A 23,123-nucleotide genomic window follows, 5' to 3' on the forward strand; every position below is an offset into this window, starting at 1 on the left:
AGTTGTAGGGCTGCCTTGGGGTGCTCCGGATGCCCAGCTGCAGACAGGAAGTGGGTGGTAGATTGCTCTGAGCATGCACATACGTACACAGGGTACAAATTCTCCACGCATAGGCGGAACGGGGAGGTGCACCCAGTGTCGGACTGGGGTATGTAGGGCCCCCCGGGGAAATGCAGTGGTAGGGGCCCATGTTAGGGCTGTGGCCAGTCTGCAGAGGGGGTGTGGCCTGCCACCTCATTGGTTTGACTAACCATTAGAGAGTGCAACTTTTGGGCCCCTTCATAAATATATACAGTACATTCAGCTGCTGCATGCATGATAATGTACCAGCAATGCTCTGTAGAAAATACACCATAGTCCAGTATAAGGTAACATATGTATAATGTATAATTCAAGTGCACAGTCTGGAACCTGATTCTTAGAGCAGGAGTTGGGCCCCCAGGCAGTTGGGCCCACCGGTGGTTTCCCCCGTACCCCTGTGGGCCAGTCCAAGCCTGAGTGCACCAAACCACCCATTACCCTGAAACACTGATTTATACATTTCATTACTGACCGGGAGGACGATAGCCGAGTTATAGCTCCCCAGTTAACAGCCAATAGAATCATATTGTATGTACATGGCATGACGTGACGTGATATCTGTATATTGCTGGCCCTTAGGGAGCAGAGAGAGGCAGACTGGGTGTGAGGTATTCTGTATATTGGGTCTAATTCATGTTTATACATAAAACTGATGTTTTTGCAATGGCGGGATTATCAGTAGACTGCACATGTGCCGTAATCGCACTGCATACGTGACAAAGTACTTTTGTGACTGCGCTTACGCTGACATTTTATACGCAGAGTGATTGACAAGAAGGAACTGCTTGGAGGAGTTAACGTGTGTGTGGCGGCAAAAATGCAGGAGTGGCATGGCTATTTTCGAGGTGTGTATTTCCCTTAAGCTCCGATTATGTATGTAGAGAAACATGGCGCCAGCGGTGCTACTTCCGTGGCCAGTCTGCATAGCTGGACTGAACTGGAAAAACGCAGCTGAGTATGAATTTGCGTACAAACATGAATTAGGCCCATGGTCTGAGAAGCAGAAGAGAGGCAAAATGTAATAGCAGCGTAGAAGTGAGGAACAATGGAGGTGATTCTGAGTTGTTCACTATTTTTTTCGCTCGCACAACATATTCGCAAAATTGCAAAAACGTTGCACAATAGCGAATATCCGCCCCCAACGCATTTTTGCCATTTCGTACGCAGTAGTACACAAAGTAGGCATATGACAAATGACATCGCACTAATGCGAACCCATCGCAAAACCACAAACCTCATCGTAAAAATCCTAATTTCTCGTAGATTTACACATTCCTCTTAAAATTGCACACGCTTTTGCTAAAAAAACGCACAGCAATGGTTTTTTTTCTCTTTTAAGTTAAATAAGGCTCCACAAGCCTTCCTCAATTACGAATCCAATGAGTGTAATGATTGTTAATGGTCATGACCAATTAAGTCTTCAAATAATACCTGACGAACACTTTGTATGCATAATTGCCCATCCACATTAAAAATAAGTAATTTAATATATAGATGTGGTAAATGTTATTTATTTTTTTTTGTGTAGAGGTGTAGTGTGTGAATAAATGTGTTAACATGTTTTTTTATTCAATAAGCTCCTAACTATTTTTTTTTATTATTTTCTGTTTTAATTTTAAATTCACATTCTTAAGTTACATGTCTGAAATGTTTAAGCTAAACAATTTCTGCTAGCCAATCTGTAGTTCCTTTATTGCATAAATAAACACAACACCCGATTAACTTGAACCAAAATTATTTATTTGATTTTTTTTTATAAAATTTTTTTTAATAATAATAATAGAACTAATTTTTGGATTTAAACAATTTTTTGCAACAAATCAACATTTTCCAGCAGATTTATGAGTTGCTGGCGCATGTTTGCCAGAATTCCTGCCAAACTTGGGGGATCTCCAACCGCAACATCTGAAATTAAGATGGAAAATAAACATTACTAACTTCATCACATTACCTATTATACAAAAGCACACTTTAATGCAGGCATGTCCAAACTGCGGCCCTCCAGCTGTCTGGAAAATACATATACCAGCATGCCTTGACCTAGTTTTGCTGTCAGAGAATGCAGAAGCTGTGTCTGGCCATGCTGGGATGTGTAGTTTCTCAACAGCTGGAGGTCCGCAGTTTGGGCAGGCCTGCTTTAATGGCCAAGTAACTACATCATGGATGTTTTAATGAGAAAACATTAGCAGAACAACACACAAGCCTGATCAGCAAGGTTTTTTTTTTATAAAAAAACAAAGAGTACGACACCATGGAGTACATACAGTAATATGGGAGTTATATTTTAGATGGGATGTTACCCATAGCAACCTATCAAATTCAACATATTATCTTGTCGAAGGTGCAAAATAAATGAAAAGTTTGATCTGCTTGGTTGCTATGGGCAACATCCTAACTTAAATAGTAATACCATCTTAGTAAATGTAGCCTCATGCAGGGATTCATTCACATCTGGTGTGAAGCAGTCTTTTCTTTGTTGTTTTTGGTCCTGCATCATCACACTGCATATCCACATCTTCAGAAGGACCACATATCCTAGCATGCCCACCCTCCATGAAAGCCTGCCTTACAACATAAGGTCGAACAGCTTACAAAAAGGAAAATGCCTCAATAGTAGGAGTGTAACTTTCACAACACAAATCACTGTGTCCTTAGCCTGCCTAACAAAGTGACTCCTGCGACTTTAATGTGCAAATATTGCAATAACCAGGCACAATTGTAAAAGTAAAACCACACAAAAAGTACCACTCAGGTCTAAATGTTTGGCATATAATGTTTCACATACAAACCCTGTTGTGCAGGCAAACCTGTCGACACAGATGTAGACACTGTACATATAATGTTCCTCACACAAATGTAAATGCATCATCCATACCATGATGAAGAAGACAAGCATTTAACCTTGACAAAAGATTGGCCACAGTACAACACTGCATTTATTTGAATGTGTTGTAAAATACGTTTAAAAAAAAAATAACAATGTGTGTGAACTTACTCTCCTCTGCCACTTGCCCACCTCCCTCAAGTGGCTCCGGGGCCTCTGCTGCCCATTCTGATGGGGGCGAAGGTGGCTGGCTGGGGGATGGAGACTGGATGGGTGAGGTTGGCTGGATGGGGGATGGGGGCTGGATGGGGGAAGGAGGCAGGATGGGGGAAGGAGGGTCGATTTGTGAAAGAGGATGGAAGGTGGAGGACCTTACAGAGGGGGGTTGAGAATGATAGGGTGAGGGTGGTGGAGAGATGGTTTGGGACACAGAGGGGGAGGGGGGCAGAGAGGGGAATTGGGAAAGAGAGGGGTATTGGGCTGGAGAGTGGGATTGGGCCAGAGAGGGGTATTGGGCTGGAGAGGGGTATTGGGCTGGAGAGTGGGATTGGGCTGGAGAGTGGGATTGGGAAAGAGAGTGGGATTGGGAAAGAGAGTGGGATTGGGCCGGAGAGGGGGATTGGGAAAGAGAGTGGGATTGGGCCGGAGAGGGGGATTGGGAAAGAGAGTGGGATTGCGCCGAAGAGGGGGATTGTGAAAGAGAGGGGGATTGGTCCGGAGAGGGGGATTGGGCCGGAGAGGGGGAGTGGGGTGGAGAGGGGGAGTGGGCCGGAGACGGGGAGTGGGCCAGAGAGGGGGAGGTGGCCAGAGAGGGGGAGTGGGCCGGAGAGGGGGAGGTGGCCGGAGAGGGGGAGTGGGCCGGAGAGGGGGAGGTTTGTGGAGAAGGGGCTTGGGCTGGACCTCTTCTTCTTAAAGCCACTGCTCGCCGTTGTGCTTGCCCTAGAATGACATATGTAATAATTAGGTTGTGGCTTTTGTTGTTTACAAAACATCATGTTTCAAAAACATTGGCCCTCATTCCGAGTTGATCGGTCGCAAGGCGAATTTAGCAGAGTTACACACGCTAAGCCGCCGCCTACTGGGAGTGAATCTTAGCTTCTTAAAATTGCGACCGATGTATTCGCAATATTGCGATTACTAACTACTTAGCAGTTTCAGAGTAGCTTCAGACTTACTCTGCCTGTGCGATCAGTTCAGTGCTTGTCGTTCCTGGTTGACGTCACAAACACACCCAGCGTTCGCCCAGGCACTCCCACCGTTTCTCCGGCCACTCCTGCGTTTTTTCCGGAAACGGTAGCGTTTTCAGCCACACGCCCCTGAAACGCCGTGTTTCCGCCCAGTAACACCCATTTCCTGTCAATCACATTACGATAGCCGGAGTGATGAAAAAGCCGTGAGTAAAAATACTTTCTTCATAGTAAAGTTACTTGGCGCAGTCGCAGTGCGAACATTGCGCATGCGTACTAAGCGGATTTTCACTGCGATGCGATGAAAAATACCGAGCGAACAACTCGGAATGAGGGCCATTGTTAGTTACCATGTTAAATACACATATAAACTTATTTGGTAGAGCCGATAGCATGTGTACCAACTCAGTACAACGCCATTAACAGTTTCACAAGCACTTTGCTACACACTCAGTACTGCAAACCATAAACACACACAATGTAGAAACTTGTGTAAGGTTTGGGCTACAATAGTATCATTACACAGTCTGCAAAATTTATAATTATAGGTCCTCTTAGTGAAAATGTGATTTATAGACAATTTAAAAGTGCAGCAAATAATCTCAGTGTAATCAAATTTTATGTAGTGTTCAACTTACTGCGTCTACACCGTATGCGTATTTGTTGGCGTAGCTCCGCCAACAGCTCCGGCGTGCGACGGCGGAGTTCGCTCCACCGCATTTCTAACTGTATAATACTGCGGCGAGTGCAGGTGTTTCTCCGCAGTATGCAGCGGACCTCCGCGCAGGCCTCGCGCTTAACCCTATTAGGGATAACGGGCCCTGCACGGCCTGCACGGCGGTCCATCACGGCTACAAGCACGCGCAGCTCCTGGTGTGAGAAGGCAGCTGCGCGCATGGTGCCAATGGCTTTTTCCATACATGGTCATATATTTATAGTGTGTGGAGTGCATTTTGATTGGTTGAAATGGGATGGTGTCATCTGTATTAAACTTGATATGTGTACATTAATGTTCAGGACAGTGTGTACATTTTGCATCAGCGGAAATTCGCATTTGCGTAAATTTTTGGGTTAAAAAAATAATACAAAATAAAACATTCACACACAAACTCAATCACACTTACACACTCACATACACACACACTTCTTGGTGCAAATTTGATGTCCACATACAGGATTATAAATTACTAGCATTGTAGATTTGTATGATAAAAGATAAATTTAAAAACCAAGTAGGTTTATAAATATGCCTCTATAGAGTTATATATATATACATACACACATATACCTGTTTTTTTGTTTGATAATCATAAACATATACGTCTCTCTCTCTCTCTCTCTCTCTCTCTCTCTCTCTCTATATATATATATATATATGTTTTACAAAAAAACAACATTATATATATATATATATATTTAACTTAAAAAAAAAATATATATATATATATATATATAGAGAGAGAGAGAGAGAGAGAGAGAGAGACAGAGAGAGAGTGAGAATGAGAGAGAGAGAGAGAAAGCGAGAAAACACAACAAAAGACCAAATACCAAAAAAACAAAAAATATAAACTGTTTACTCACCACATTTTGCGGGAACAATCAGCTACACAAAGTCATAAAGGTTACGACATTTAGGATCATATGTTGTGTCATTTGTAATGTAAACAGATGCACAATCCAAACATAAAATAAAAAAAGGGAAAAAAATGGTAATTAACACAATAAACCAAAATAAAATTAATTATAAATAAAAAAAATTTGTCAACAACAATATTAATAAAAAAAACATGATCAGGAGAACATTACAGATTAATTTTTTAACTCAAAAAAATATAGACTCACAAAACAACACAAACACACTATGAACTTTACCAAGCAACCTAAATGACATCAGGCCAAAATTACAGTAAAAATACAGAGCTTTGGAAACCAAAATAAAGAAAGGAAAATAAAAAATTACCTGAAATAATCACGGACAATTCTTGCACTTACTTCATTCCCCCGCCGGGACACACTCCCCCCACCGAATGCCCGGCCAACCCCTGGCTCCTCATCAGGCAATTCCTCCGTTTGAGGAAGCTCTATGCGACTCCTTACAGCGATGTTATGTAGGATAGCGCACAGGGCCACAATTTTACTTACCATCTCCGGCGAATACATGATGTCGCCACCAGTGCGGTGGAGCACACGAAAACGCCCTTTAAGGACACCAATCGTGCGCTCCACCAGCTGTCTAGTGGCAGTAAGCGCGGAGTTAAATGCCGTCTGTGGTCCTGGCCAGAGTTTACTGTAAGGAGTCATGAGCCAGGGGATGCAAGGATATCAACGGTCTCCTGTTTATTAAGATGAAAATAGCAAAAGTAAAATTGGTCAAAACATAATGTAATAACAAAAATATGACTGTTCAAAACATAAAAAAAAATCGTTCTTAATCTCTGCCATATCCCTGATTGTCTAATGACATGTGCATCATGGGAGTTCCCAGGGAACTTAGCATTCAGGGACAGGATCTGGAGGGATGGCCCACAAACAACCATTACATTCAGAGAATGAAACAGTTTCCTGTTTCTATAAATGTCTTCATTATGTCTTGGTGCCACAATAGCTACATGTGTTCCATCCACAACCCCAATAACATGTGGGAAGTGACTACCACCTTCCTGAAATTGCCGCTTCACCACATCCAGGGCACTAACATACAAAGGCATTGCTATAAATTGCTTTACTCTCTTTATGAAAGCATGGCTGACACGCCGCAGGACCTTACTGAACTGGCCCTGCGACATGCCAACCAGATCTCCGACCACATGCTGATATGAACCAGTCGCCACAAAATGTAACACAGCAAGGAATTGTGTCAATGCTGGTATTGCTGTAGGATACCTAATGTATTGTTCTAGATCACTCTCTATTATGGAGAGAGTGTCTAGGATTAGATGAGGTGGCAGTCTGTATCTGCGCAACACTACATCATCAGGCATCCCAAAAAGGAGGACATGGGTACGGAAAATTGGTGGCCTAGCACGCCTCCATTGCCTTGGAGGACGAGGAGCCGGTTGTGGTTGGAGGGCTTGCGGCGGTTGGGGTGGGAGTGGTTCCGTGGGTTGTGGTGCCACATGAATGGACATCACCAACTTAAAAAGAAGGTAAGAATCATTAAAAAACACAAACAATTAACAACACACAGTGTCAAACAAAATCTAAGTCAAAGTGTATGGATGTTCACTTACTGCAGGAGCGTACTCCATTTCTTCAAGATGAAAATACGGGTCCAAAACACATAATTTAAAAAAAAAATTTTTTATAGCTAATTACCTCCAACATAGGTTAACATCACAAATCACAAAGTTTTTGAGATTTAAAACATACCCATAGAATTACTGCAACAATATATTTCTAAAATACTAAGTCTGTATTATTTTATAAAATAAAAAACCAGAAAAAAAAACACATCCGGAAATAAACGGGGCTCCTTTAGTAGCAAATAGAGCAAAAATCTGGCCTACTTTGTCAATAGTAAATGCTTTGTAAACAAAAAGAAAAGAGACACCTACAAGAGAGAGAAATTGACTATAAGAAAACAGATACACACTTGCAACAAACACACACCATGACACCATGACAGGCAACTTACCTGCTCAAAAAATAAACTAGCAACTTTTGCAGAAAAAAACTCAGAAAATGAGGCCTACTTGGGCACAAAATACATTTCTGACAAAACTGCAGAAAAGAGACACCTACAAGAGAGAGAAATGGACTATAAGAAATCAAATATACACTCTCAACAATAGAACGGACACACTGTAAATTACAGGATGACAAAACTATTAGATAGTACATGATATTAAATTTATAGGCAAAAACATTAACCACCAAAATACTAATACCCTGTTTAAAACACTACAAAGGACCATTGCACACCCATACATACTTGGTTTGTTAATATCCTAATTTAATTATATTTTTAAACAAAAATTAGCAGAAAATAAGCACTCCGCAACACAACAGTAAAACATTTGCAAGCAAACAAACGCACATTTTTCTTCAATATACTGCAATAAAAACTCACTCAGAAATGTGTGAGCAAACACGACCACCTTGCATGAAACACGTCCAAACAGCATTTGGCATCATACACCCACTCACACAGGCTGCACTCCAGGCTTTTAAATAGCCTGTACAATTTATGGAAGTATTAGCATAATTGACACCTGTGCGAATTCCCGCACTGGAAACCACACGCAACTATAAATCGCTAGACACCTGTGCAAACACACATGCCACCAGCAACATGGCTACTCGTGAGCAGATGGCAGCCAGGGCCGTCTTTTCGTATGGGCTCAGTGGGCTCTTGCCCGAGGGCCCCAGGAGTATAAGGGCCCTAGGCTGATAGCTGAGGGTCCCCTCTTTCCAGGGGTACCAGATTTTTGAAAATCGGCCCTAGGGAACCAGAGATATCCGACTTCAAAGCAGTGGTCACCATCCAAGCCTGTTAATTGCTTTTCCCAGCCAGATATCTCGGGCTCTGTATAACTTACAGCTTTTCTGAGGGAACATTTCAAAAGCTGGGACTCTCCACTTTCGGTGGACACTGGCAGCTTGTCTCTACTATGCAAAGAACCAGAGATATCAGCCTTCAAGCAGCTGCTCCCTGCTCCAGCTCCTCACGCCTGGTATGCAGTTTTATATATTTGTTGGTGGATTGCTCTGGCTCCTGACCTCTGATCCCCAAGTGCCCAGTACCTCCTGACAAGGGAGACACTCTAATTTTTTATCCCATTCAAGGCTAAGAAATCTTTTTCCAGGAACTTGAGATATCTGCAGTCAAGCAAGCTGCCCTCTCACCAAAAAATGATGAATATTGAGCCCACTCCACTATCGACCCCTCCTTTACATATTAAACACCCCATACCGCGCTGGAAGTCATGTACCGGGGCCCCTTCATTCAGCCCAGTGCCCCCTTCTACAGTTTAGTGTTCTCCCTCCCACCCCATCTGTGCAGTAAAGGATTAATTAGCAGAAATGACTGCTCCAGGTCCTACATGCTGAGCGGAAGATAGTACACCCCCTACCGCCCGCGGGACATCAAAGCTGCCGCTGATAGCACCCCCACCCATGGAGGATGGGTAGGGGCCCCAGTGCATTGCTGTGCCTAGGGGCCCACACTGCTGTTAAGACGACCCTGATGGCAGCAGAGATGGACCGGGTGCAGCAGCAGATGTCCGCTTTGACACACAGGCGCCTAGCGCTGCAGAGGCAGATGTTGGAAGCTGCAAGTTTGGATTTTGAAATAGCAGGACCCAGTACTGTACAAACTCCATCTTCTGATACCCAGGAGTTAGGAGTGAATCTCCTGCCAGACATAGATACTGTGGAAACTGAGGGAGATTCTGGAATACCATCTCAAACACAAAGTACACAAGCAGCTACTGAAGAGGAAGATGGTGAGGAGGGCCAGGACGATAGCTCACAGGCTACATCCCCCCGCCCCCCCCCCCAAAAAAAAAAAGACAGCCCACCTTCACTAATAGGGAGATACGTGTTTTGGTCACACAGGCCATGGAAAAAATTCATCGAATCTGGAGGGACATCACTGATTCTGTTAATGAAGTCGGCTCATTAGTCCGCACATCACAGGAAGTTAGAAGACGGTAAGTGTATATTGACACACCATTTTCTGACCCAAGTATTATTAAAAACTTAGCTAGAGTGATGTTGCCTATAGCAACCAAATACCTAACATGTGTACTATCAATTAAAGCTGGTATTCATAACTTTTCTGTACCTTGCCCCTATTTTTCATCACATATGTAGTTGGGCCGACTTCAAATCCCGCCTGAAGGGCAAGAGGTCTGCGGAGTGGAATGCCTCGAGGGCAACAGGGGGAGGTCCAGCTGCCACTGTGGAGTACTCAGATCTTGAGGAGATGGCGATGGACTGTGTGAGTTACAAGGAGGGGGTTGGGGTGTCTCATATGGACACGGACCTATCTGAAATACTGATGGCACATGACTTGCCAGGTAAGTTTACACACATATTCCTAAACAACTAATTTAGTGGTTCAAAAAGTCTCATGTTGTTTTTTTCTACTCTTTTTCCACTCATTCTTATTTTTTATTTGAACATAACACAGCACAGGTGGGTGAGCAGGTAGAGTCAGAGGAGGGTTATGTGGCTGAGGTGGGGGGACCTAGTGTCTCTGGCACTGTGGGACCACAAATTCCATCCGTCCAGATTCCAACTGCCCCCGCCCCCCACCCAACCCTCTGCTATCCCGGACATCCTGTCTGAAATTGCAAGGTATGGTGAGAGCATGAATGCTTTTCAAGACAGGATGATCCGGGAGGTAAGCCAGATACCTGTCCGGCTCACTGAGCACAGAACCAGTGTGGAGCAAGGTGTAGCTCAACTCTGCCAAGGTCTGGCAGAAATCAGGCAGGGCCAAGAGCAACTCGCCTCCTCCTTCCAACAAATTGCAAATTCCATTCTGCAAGGGCTCCAGGACATCGCTGTCTCCCTTGCCCACAGTGGCAGAGAGCCAGCCACATCTGCTCCCTCCCCTCCCTCTGCCCAGGAAGAACATCCCACTGGGCAGGGCCCTCGAAGGTCGCTTCGCAGACCGAGCCAGGAAGAACAACATCAGGCGGGTAAAAAGAAGAGAAAGTGATGTCTCTCCAGATGGGCAGCACCCATGTTTTACATGTTGCCTTGATGGGTTTTTTTTGGCTTGTGTGGCCAGAATGTACAACTCCCTCAAAGTGAAAGGGTATATATGTGTTTAGTTAAATTGTAGCCTGTGAGTTATATTCGTCTACACCTGAGCCATCTTCCTCTTCCTAGCGTGCTGTGTATGGTTGTGTTTGTGTGTTGGTTCCAGAATCGACCTCAGTTCCCCTAAAAGTTTCGTCTGGCTGGGGGTTCACAACATATACTTATTAAATTTTAAACATCATATTTTGTCAGAAGATGGTGTTACCATAGTACTGGGTTCTGCTATGTCAATTTTTGCACTGCCATCTGCTTGTTGCTATGTCCATCTTTGTATGTGATGCTCATCTGTAGCCATGTTGTGTATCTGATTTATTATATTTTTTGAAATAAAAAAATATTGATTACAAAATTGTTTGTGTGTTTTATTAAAGGTTATGCACTATGGAAAACTGAGCCCTGTAAACTTTAACATGGCATATAGACATTTGTGGAACAAGGGAACAATCAGAACATTCATACAAACTAGTGATGTGCACCGGACATTTTTCGGGTTTTGTGTTTTGGTTTTGGATTCGGTTCCACGGCCGTGTTTTGGATTCGGATGCGTTTTGGCAAAACCTCCCTGAAAAATTTTTGTCGGATTCGGGTGTGTTTTGGATTCGGGTGTTTTTTTACAAAAACCCCTCAAAAACAGATTAAATCATAGAATTTGGGGGTCATTTTGATCCCATAGTATTATTAACCTCGATAACCATAATTTCCACTAATTTTCAGTCTATTCTGAACACCTCACACCTCACAATATTATTTTTAATCCTAAAATTTGCACCGAGGTTGCTGGATGACTAAGCTAAGCGACCCGAGTGGCCGACACAAACACCTGGCCCATCTAGGAGTGGCACTGCAGTGTCAGGCAGGATGGCCCTTCAAAAAAATAGTCCCCAAACAGCATATGATGCAAAGAAAAAAAGAGGTGCACCAAGGTCGCTGGATGGCTAAGCTAAGCGACACAAGTGGCCGACACAAACACCTGGCCCATCTAGGAGTGGCACTGCAGTGTCAGGCAGGATGGCACTTCAAAAAAATAGTCCCCAAACAGCACATGATGCAAAGAAAAATGAAAAAAAAAAGAGGTGCAAGATGGAATTGTCCTTGGGCCCTCCCACCCACCCTTATGTTGTATAAACAGGTACATGCACACTTTAACAAACCCATCATTTCAGCGACAGGGTCTGCCACACAACTGTGACTGAAATGACTGGTTGGTTTGGGCCCCCACCAAAAAAGAAGCAATCAATCTCTCCTTGCACAAACTGGCTCTACAAAGGCAAGATGTCCACCTCCTCCTCATCGTCCGATTCCTCACCCCTTTCACTGTGTACATCCCCATCCTCACAGATTATTAATTTGTCCCCACTGGAATCCACCATCTCAGGTCCCTGTGTACTTTCTGGAGGCAATTGCTGGTGAATGTCTCCATGGAGGAATTGATTATAATTCATTTTGATGAACATCATCTTCTCCACATTTTGTGGAAGTAACCTCGTCCGCCGATTGCTGACAAGGTGACCGGCTGCACTAAGCACTCTTTCGGAGTACACACTGGAGGGGGCGCAACTTAGGTAAAATAAAGCCAGTTTCTGCAAGGGCCTCCAAATTGCCTCTTTTTTCTGCCAGTATACATACGGACTGTCTGACGTGCCTACTTGGATGCGGTCACTCATATAATCCTCCACCATTCTTTCAATGGTGAGAGAATCATATGCAGTGACAGTAGACGACATGTCAGTAATCGTTGGCAGGTCCTTCAGTCCGGACCAGATGTCAGCACTCGCTCCAGACTGCCCTGCATCACCGCCAGCGGGTGGGCTCGGAATTCTTAGCCTTTTCCTCGCACCCCCAGTTGCGGGAGAATGTGAAGGAGGAGCTGTTGACGGGTCACGTTCCGCTTGACTTGACAATTTTCTCACCAGCAGGTCTTTGAACCTCTGCAGACTTGTGTCTGCCGGAAAGAGAGATACAACGTAGGTTTTAAATCTAGAATCGAGCACGGTGGCCAAAATGTAGTGCTCTGATTTCAACAGATTGACCACCCGTGAATCCTGGTTAAGCGAATTAAGGGCTCCATCCACAAGTCCCACATGCCTAGCGGAATTGCTCTGTTTTAGCTCCTCCTTCAATGTCTCTAGCTTCTTCCGCAAAAGCCTGATGAGGGGAATGACCTGACTCAGGCTGGCAGTGTCTGAACTGACTTCACGTGTGGCAAGTTCAAAGGGTTGCAGAACCTTGCACAACGTTGAAATCATTCTCCACTGCGCTTGAGTCAGGTGCATTCCCCCTCATTTGCCTATATCGTAGGCAGATGTATAGGCTTGAATGGCCTTTTGCTGCTCCTCCATCCTCTGAAGCATATAGAGGGTTGAATTCCACCTCGTTACCACCTCTTGCTTCAGATGATGGCAGGGCAGGTTCAGGAGTGTTTGCTGTTGCTCCAGTCTTTGGCACGCGGTGGCTGAATGCCGAAAGTGGCCCGCAATTCTTCGGGCCACCGACAGCATCTCTTGCACGCCCCTGTCATTTTTTAAATAATTCTGCACCACCAAATTCAATGTATGTGCAAAACATGGGACGTGCTGGAATTTGCCCAGATGTAATGCACGCACAATATTGCTGGCGTTGTCCGATGTCAAAAATCCCCAGGAGAGTCCATTTGGGGTAAGCCATTCTGCGATGATCTTCCTCAGTTTCCGTAAGAGGTTGTCAGCTGTGTGCCTCTTCTGGAAAGCGGTGATACAAAGTGTAGCCTGCCTAGGAACGAGTTGGCGTTTGCGAGATGCTGCTACTGGTGCCGCCGCTGCTGTTCTTGCTGCGGGAGGCAATACATCTACCCAGTGGGCTGTCACAGTCATATAGTCCTGAGTCTGCCCTGCTCCACTTGTCCACATGTCCGTGGTTAAGTGGACATTGGGTACAACTGCATTTTTTAGGACACTGGTGACTCTTTTTCTGAGGTCTGTGTACATTTTCGGTATTGCCTGCCTCGAGAAATGGAACCTAGATGGTATTTGGTACCGGGGACACAGTATCTCAATCAAGTCTGTAGTTGCCTGTGAATTAACGGTGGATACCGGAAACACGTTTCTCACCGCCCAGGCTGCCAAGGCCTGAGTTATCCGCTTTGCAGCAGGATGACTGCTGTGATATTTCATCTTCCTCGCAAAGGACTGTTGGACAGTCAATTGCTTACTGGAAGTAGTACAAGTGGTCTTCCGACTTCCCCTCTGGGATGACGATCGACTCCCAGCAGCAACAACAGCAGCGCCAGCAGCAGTAGGCGTTACACTCAAGGATGCATCGGAGGAATCCCAGGCAGGAGAGGACTCGTCAGACTTGACAGTGACATGGCCTGCAGGACTATTGGCTTTCCTGTCTAAGGAGGAAATTGACACTGAGGGAGTTGGTGGTGTGGTTTGCAGGAGCTTGGTTACAAGAGGAAGGGATTTAGTGGTCAGTGGACTGCTTCCTCTGTCATCCAAAGTTTTTGAACTTGTCACTGACTTATGATGAATGCGCTGCAGGTGACGTATAAGGGAGGATGTTCCGAGGTGGTTAACGTCCTTACCCCTGCTTATTACAGCTTGACAAAGGCAACACACGGCTTGACACCTGTTGTCCGCATTTGTTTTAAAATAATTCCACACCGAAGAGGTGATTTTTTTTGTAATTTGACCAGGCATGTCAATGGCCATATTCGTCCCACGGACAACAGGTGTCTCCCCGGTTGCCTGACTTAAACAAACCACCTTACCATCAGAATCCTCCTTGTCAATTTCCTCCTCAGCGCCAGCAACACCCATATCCTCATCCTGGTGTACTTCAACAGTGACATCTTCAATTTGACTATCAGGAACTGGACTGCGGGTGCTCCTTCCAGCACTTGCAGGGGGCGTGCAAATGGTGGAAGGCGCCACCTCTTCCCGTCCAGTGTTGGGAAGGTCAGGCATCGCAGCCGACACAATTGGACTCTCCTTGGGGATTTGTGATTTAGAAGAACGCACAGTTCTTTGCTGTGCTTTTGCCAGCTTAAGTCTTTTCATTTTTCTAGCGAGAGGATGAGTGCTTCCATCCTCATGTGAAGCTGAACCACTAGCCATGAACATAGGCCAGGGCCTCAGCCGTTCCTTGCCACTCCGTGTCGTAAATGGCATATTGGCAAGTTTACGCTTCTCCTCAGACGCTTTTAATTTTGATTTTTGGGTCATTTTACTGAACTTTTGTTTTTTTGGATTTTACATGCTCTCTACTATGACATTGGGCATCGGCCTTGGCAGACGACGTTGATGGCATTTCATCGTCTCGGCCATGACTAGTGGCAGCAGCTACAGCACGAGGTGGAAGTGGATCTTGATCTTTCCCTATTTTACCCTCCACATTTTTGTTCTCCGTTTTTTAATGTGTGGAATTATATGCCAGTATCCATAGCAATGGCCTACTACTATATATACTGTGCACAACTGAAATGCACCACAGGTATGGATGGATAGTATACTTGATGACACAGAGGTAGGTAGAGCAGTGGCCTACTGTACCGTACTGCTATATATTATATACTGGTGGTCAGCAAACTGTGCAAAACTGAAATGCACCACAGGTATGGATGGATAGTATACTTGATGACACAGAGGTAGGTAGAGCAGTGGCCTACTGTACCGTAATGCTATATATTATATACTGGTGGTCAGAAAACTGTGCAAAACTTAAATGCACCACAGGTATGGATGGATAGTATACTTGACGACACAGAGGTAGGTAGAGCAGTGGCCTACTGTACCGTACTGCTATATATTATATACTGGTGGTCAGCAAAACTCTTCACTGTACTCCTCCTATATAATACTGCTGGTCCCCAGTCCCCACAATAAAGCAGTGTGAGCACAGATATATGCAGCACACTGAGCACAGATATGGAGCGTTTTTCAGGCAGACAACGTATACTGGTGGTCACTGGTCAGCAAAACTCTGCACTGTACACCTCCTATATAATACTGCTGGTCCCCAGTCCCCACAATAAAGCAGTGTGAGCACAGATATATGCAGCACACTGAGCACAGATATGGAGCATTTTTCAGGCAGAGAACGTATACTGGTGGTCACTGGTCAGCAAAACTCTGCACTGTACTCCTCCTATATAATACTGCTGGTCCCCAGTCCCCACAATTAAGCAGTGTGAGCACAGATATATGCAGCACACTGAGCACAGATATGGAGCGTTTTTCAGGCAGACAACGTATACTGGTGGTCACTAGTCAGCAAAACTCTGCACTGTACTCTTCCTATATAATACTGCTGGTCCCCAGTCCCCACAATAAAGCAGTGTGAGCACAGATATACTGTATGCAGCACACTGAGCACAGATATGGAGCGTTTTTCAGGCAGACAACGTATAATACTGGTGGTCACTGGTCAGCAAAACTCTGCACTGTACTCCTCCTATAATACTGCTGGTCCCCAGAATAAAGATATGCAGCCCCCTGAAACAAAGTGAGAGGACGCCAGCCACGTCCTCTCACTATCATTTCCAATGCACGAGTGAAAAATGGCAGCGACGCGCGGCTCCTTATATAGAATCCGAATCTCGCGAGAATCCGACAGCGGGATGATGACGTTCGGGCGCGCTCGGGTTAACCGAGCCATAGGGAAGAATCCGAGTATGCCTCGGACCCGTGTAAAATGGGTGAAGTTCGGGGGGGTTCGGATTCCGAGGAACCAAACCCGCTCATCTCTAATACAAACATTGCATATTATAATTTAAAACATGTATGCCTTGCACAACACTTAACTGGGCATATATATAAAAAAAAAAAATAGGACATATTCCCACCAAATTTATAAAATTGTATTAAGTAACATTAAGTGTAGGCTGCATTATGTTGTTCATGTTATTTAGTATGTACAAAGGAATATGTCTATGTCGAGAAGATTTAGCTGATGTAGTTTAGAAGTTGGTTTATTCACACTTGATTACATTTGCTAGTATTAAAGAAATAATTACAACATGCATTTAACATCAAAGTTTATTTTGAAATTTAAATAAAAAATGCATTATTTGGTACCGTGTCAGATTTATAGGTGCTAACAATAAAAATGTTATGTGGCCAGACAATTGCTGTTTGTAGCATTTTGTCAGAGCAGTGTTTGCCAAGTAATTGGTCAACAGGTGAATTCATTTGCAAATTAATTGCTAATTAGGGCAAACACACTTGTAACAGTACTTCGCAAGTGCAGAGTAGCTGCAGACTAAAGCGCCCTACACATTAGGCGATGTGCCGCCGAGGTGCCCGACGGCCGATACGGCCGACGGGCGACCCGGCGGCTGGGGGGCAGTGACGGGGGGAGTGAAGTTTCTTCACTCCCCCCGTCACCCGGCTCCATAGACGTGCAGGCAAATATGGACGATCTCGTCCATATTGGCCTGCATGCACAGCCGACATGTCACCAGCGATGAACGAGCGCGGGGCCGCGCATCGTTCATCGCTGGTGACTCCACACTGCACGATATGAACGTTATCTCGTTCATTAATGAACGAGATCGTTCATATCGTGCAGTGATATCGGCATGTGTGTATTTATAAGGGTGTGTACAAACGGTGAGATCCCTGCTATGTTCGATTTTGACTATACGATTTCCCTTGAACTCCCCCAGAGCCCAGATAGCACAGATTGTACAGATTTTGACTATCTGTGCTTGAGATTTTGTCTATGTACGATTTTGACTAAGTGCCAATTTGACTATACTTTGTACTAGATTGTACACTAGATAGTCAAGATTGACTTGCCTGCACAGTCTATCTAGCCTTACGATACCGACCCCACGGGAGCGCGCATCGGGATCGAATCTGTATCGAAGCTGCCTATCACCATGAGATATGCACTAACTTTTCATAAGATTTTGACTATATACACAGATTTATCTCACCGTGTGTACACACCCTTACTCCTCGGCTGCGACAAGATAGCGAACATTTGTTGTTGACATTTTACCATCGGATACGCATTTCTGCTAAAAACACGCCTACTGCTGGTTGCATACTCCCACACTAGCCGCCCACTTTCACGCCCATTTCGTTAGATAGCGAAGCCGAGCCTCTGTCACGCCTCCGTCACTCCCTGTTTTCGGTGGTGTAGTACGAGCAGATTTTCAGTTAGTAAGTTTGCACAAGCGTCGTATCGCTCCCTTTGCGCACACGCAGTTCAGCATTCGCGCATGCGCAGTTTGCGGAGTTTCGCCGTTTGTGATGTGATGAACTGCTGCGAACAACTCGGAATGAGGGCCCATGTACATGTGTGGCATCCCGAAACATTATGTGTGCCCCTTTAAAAGTAAAAGACAGTGGGGTTAATTCAGACTGCATCGCTGCAGCGGCAGCAATCGCAGTCTGAATTTTTTTTTGTGAAGTGCGCACATGCAGTGGGCGCACTGCGTGTGTGCACCCCGGGAGTCGATTGAGATGCTAAAAGCATCTCAGGGCTGCGATCGCCTCTGCCTGATTGACAGGCACAGACAGTCGCTGGGTGGGAGGGGGCGTGCCAATCGCGCTAGAACGCCATTGGCGGGGTGCGGTCAGGACAACACAGGCGTGTCCAGACCATTGGGGGGGCGGACCACGGCGCAGGAAGGGAGCTACTCGCCGGGTGCAAAAGCATTGCTGCCATGCAATGTTTTTGCACCAGTGCGGAAGGGGGGGGGGGAGGGCCAGACATGCGGGGCGGACTAACACTGTGCTGGGTGTACCCCCACATGAGAAAAAGATCGTAGATGTAAATTTAGCACATCTACGATGAGACCTGAATTGGGCCCCGTGTTTGCAGCCTGAACAGTGTCATGCTGGTGCAGCAGGGGTTAAGGATGACCTTGAGCCTGGTCACATGTTCTGTGCTGACAGAGTGTCAGGGGGCCAGAGGAACCTTGTGGGAAGAAGGAGGAGGAGCTGGAGTGAAGCAATTGAAGGAGCTGGACACGTTGTGAGGAGCGGAGTGGGAGATGCTGAATTGGTGCAGACCGGGTGTCACGCTGTGCGGTGGAGTGCAGCGCTGCAGAGTGAAAGCAGCAGGGTGCTTCTGTGAGGGCAGGGAAACAGGAAAGCAGGCGTGAGACGCAGGGATGTGCGACTGGTGAGACGTCATAGCTGGGAACCGTCAGGCCTGTGCATAGCATACTTGCCTACTCTCCCGGAAAGGCTGGGAGGCTCTCGAAAATTGGGTGTCACTCCCGGCCCCCACGGGTAAGTGGGCAAGTCTCCCGCATCCCGCTGCACCCCTGCCGCAGCATCACGCGCACCGGTACCCGCTCCTTGCGCATCGTGTCACAAAGGAGAAGCGGGCGGGGCGATGACGCGATCCGTGCTAAATCACGTCATCGTAGCCCCGCCCAACACTTCACAATGCCGGTAATGGGGCATTAAAAAGTGGTGGGTGGGGCTACGATGATGCGATTGCGTCACCACGCCCCCGTACCGCCTCCTCCACGCCCCCTCCTATGTGACTTGGCTGCTCCCTCCCGGTAAGTATGGTGCATACCGGGCAATCTTGGGAAGCTGAATACCTCTGAGACATATCCAGCTAGAGTGCTGAGTAGCCTGAAAGGTTCTTAGGGAGTAAACCAAGACTATTTTATGGTGCAGACTACAAGTGAGAAAGTGCTAAGTCAATTGTCCATGTGTCACCTACACACCGCTCATGGGGTGTCATTCCGAGATGATCGTAGCTGTGCTAAATTTTACGATCATTCACACTGACATGTGGAGGGGGACGCCCAGCACAGGGTTATCCCGCCCCGCATCAGTCCGGCCCCCCCTCGCAGAAGTGCAAAGGCATCACACAGCGGCGATGCCTTTGCACTTCAAGAGAAGATCCTGACCAGCGCAGCTTTAGCGTGCTGGCCGGGAGCTACTCATCGCTCCCCGGCCCGCAGCGGCTGCGTGTGACGTCACACAGCCGTTGCGGCCCGCCCCCCATTCGGTCCGGCCACGCCTGCGTTGGCCGGACCGCGCAACGAAACAGCGGCCGCCGTTCAGCCCCCCCATCCAGCGACTGCCTCTGCTTGTCAATCAGGCAGAGGCGATCGTATCGGCCCGACAGCATGCACAGTTCAGACCCGATTGCACCGCTGCGATAAACTGCAGCATGCGATCGGGTCAGAATGACCCCCTTGATCACATGAAAAGCAGAGGTATGTACAGGCCTTTAAGGAAGAAACCCAGAGAGCGATCCCATGTTTGAGTACAGTTGACCACTACAGAAGCATTATTTGTGTAAGACACACAAGAGAATCATTCAGCTAATTTAAGGAGTAAAAATCCAATCCATCTGTTCCAGGAATAATTACTGCAAGGAAAGTTGTATTGCTAGAAAATCCATGATACCTTCTCTACCTGTATCGTTTTTGCATTACCCCAGTGACATTTTGCTAATAAAGTCCAGGAGGAACATTATCTGCACCAGTGCCATTATTATCCCATTGCAATACTGTGACATTGCAGAATTCATACCCACTTGTGCAACAAGAACAGTTTACCACAGCCCCATTGCAAAACTGTGGCACGCCTGAATCAAAAGAGAGCGCCAATGTAATTTGCCTGTGAAGATTGGAACAATGGGGGTCATTCCGACCTGATTGTAGCTGTTCTAAATTTAGCACAGCTACGATCATGTTCCCAGACATGAGGGTGGACGCCCAGCACAGGGCTAGCCCGCCCCGTATGTCTGTCCGCCCCCCGCACAAGTACAAAAGCATTGCACAGCGTCGATGCTTTTGTACTTGTTGAGTAACTCCCGGCCAGCGCAGCTTCTGCGGCTGACCGGGAGTTGCTCGTCGCTGCCCCTGGTCGCAGCGGCTGCATGTGACGTCACGCAGCCGTTGCGGCCCGCCCCCCACACAGTCCGGCCATGCCTGCTTTGGCCGGACCACGCCCCCAAAATAGAGGCCAAATGCCACCGTGCCGCCCCCTCCCGCCCAGCGACTGCCTCTGCCTGTCAATCAGGCAGAGGCGATCGATAGGGAATGACGGCCTTCGGCCATCCAGCATGCGCCAGCGCACTGCGGCGCCAGCGCACTGCGGCACCGGCGCATGCGCAGTTCCGACCTGATCACTGCGATAAACTGCAGCGAGTGATCGGGTCGGAATGACCCCCCAATGTTGTTAGGGAAAGTTAGGTAAACAGAAACTGAGACAGTATTTTTCATCACTCCTCTCACCACTCTCATTATTACTGTTTTGTTGGAATATGCACATATGTATGATTAGATTGATTGAAGCGTATAATTCTTGAATGATCCCGTGTATTGTGAGCTGTAGACAAATGTGATTTAATAGCTCATTATCATTGTGATTATCTAATTTTGCTAATTAACTAATCACCATATTCAATCCAGAGTCTTTGCGGTAATGCCGGTATTGTGAGCCTCGCCCCCATTTTCCATCACTATAGGGGCATGACCAGTGTTCTATGAGCTGCTGACCATGCCCCCAGTCCCTCTGTCTCTGTGAATAGACGCTGTGCACATGCGCACTGCGTCTATTCACTGCTGCACTGCTAAGCAGGGCAGCGAGTGACTGGAGCATCCCAACTGCCCCCCCCCCCCCCTCACCGTGGGACACGGCGGCCAGCCGGTGGGACAGCAGGACAGTCCCAAAAAACAGTACTGTCCCCCGAAAATCAGGACAGTTGGGAGGTATGCTGTAATACCCCTTACACATTATGTCTCACAGTAATACCCATTACACAAAGATCAGCTCAAGTGTGTGAAAAGCAGCATTAAGCTGCAGAAACCCTGTGTTATCAGATACTTTAATATATATGAAAAATATATGATTGCAGGATGCAAATGCATGTGGGAAACAAGTAACAAACAAGCAGTATCATTCAACGGGGTGGGAGGGAGCTACAGTACATGCTAAGCAGCAGCCAGCAGGGGTGGTCTTCAGTTTGCGGGCGGCCGGGCTCCCGACGACCAGCATACCGGCGCCGGAATCCCGGCCGCCAGCATACCGACAGCGTTTCTCCTTCTTGGGGGTCCACGACCCCCTGGGGGGAGAATACATAGCATGGTGCGCGTAGCGCGCCACCGAGCCCGCAGCATGGCGAACGCAGGGAACCCGCAACAAGAAAAGAGAAAAGAAGACTCTTTTGTGGGCGCAATCTTGTATGTGTATATATAGACGTCTCAGAAGAAACAATGATAAAAGTATATAAATGTTATTAACAAAAATCGATAGAATAGTAGTAGAATATTTTGTCAAAATATAAAAAGAGGGGGGGGGGGCGGAAAGGAGAGGGAGGGGGGGGGACACAGAACAAATATTAACAGTGTAAATACTGAATAACAGTTCTGGGCTGCCTGGGTTCAAAAATACAGAGAGATAACAGCTGGAGGCCTGAAAAAATACCTATGTGGGTCCTATGTGGGTATTTAAATCTAGTTTTACCTATATAGGGTTGATGAGTCAGCTACATCTCTTGTAGGTATATAGAAATAGAAAAGGCTGGAATGAGCAAGATGAATCTGCTGTCAGTGTTAGACACTGAGCAAGACCGGCCAAGGATTTCTACTGAACTGAGTATTCCTCAAGAGTCTCCCACTTGAGTACTAACCCAGCCCAACACTGCTTAGCTTCCAAGATCGGAAGGATTCGGGCGTTGCCAGTGTGGTATGAAAGTAGAAGGAATATTTGATATCAAGGGCTCAGGAATCACTGATGAGAGTTCACGAATCGGGAAGAAAAAGAGTAGATGTAGGTTGGAGAGGAAAATAGGGGATCTGCTGCCAATGTTAGACAGGGATGGTAACCCTGAATCAATGGTGAGAGTCCTGAAATCAGTAGAAGTAGGAAAAGCGAGGAGAGGAAGGAACAATGCTGGTCTATGGTTATTTGCTGAAAAGGTCAAAGATCAATTAGCTTTGAGTGCAAATAGACAGTTGTCCTGCAAATAGCTTTTCTCTATCGTCCTAAGTGGATGCTGGGGTTCCTGAAAGGACCATGGGGGAATAGCGGCTCCGCAGGAGACAGGGCACAAAAAAAGTAAAGCTTTACTAGGTCAGGTGGTGTGCACTGGCTCCTCCCCCTATGACCCTCCTCCAGACTCCAGTTAGATTTTGTGCCCGAACGAGAAGGGTGCAATCTAGGTGGCTCTCCTAAAGAGCTACTTAGAGAAAGTTTAGTTTAGGTTTTTTTCTTTACAGTGAGTCCTGCTGGCAACAGGATCACTGCAACGTGGGACTTAGGGGGAAAGTAGTAAACTCACCTGCATGCAGAGTGGAT

General features: G+C 46.4%; 1 long non-coding RNA gene and 1 pseudogene across 2 annotated transcripts in view; one reads left to right on the forward strand and one right to left on the reverse strand.

Annotated features, from left to right (window-relative positions):
- LOC134928866 (uncharacterized) overlaps nucleotides 1-23,123 on the forward strand; it is a 290,670-nt gene that overhangs the window by 256,461 nt on the left and 11,086 nt on the right. The gene's annotated exons all lie outside the window — the stretch shown is intronic.
- Nucleotides 22,407-22,525, reverse strand: LOC134930429 (5S ribosomal RNA; annotated as a pseudogene).

Source organism: Pseudophryne corroboree, chromosome 5 (genome assembly GCF_028390025.1).
Source record: "Pseudophryne corroboree isolate aPseCor3 chromosome 5, aPseCor3.hap2, whole genome shotgun sequence".
Taxonomy (NCBI): domain Eukaryota; kingdom Metazoa; phylum Chordata; class Amphibia; order Anura; family Myobatrachidae; genus Pseudophryne; species Pseudophryne corroboree.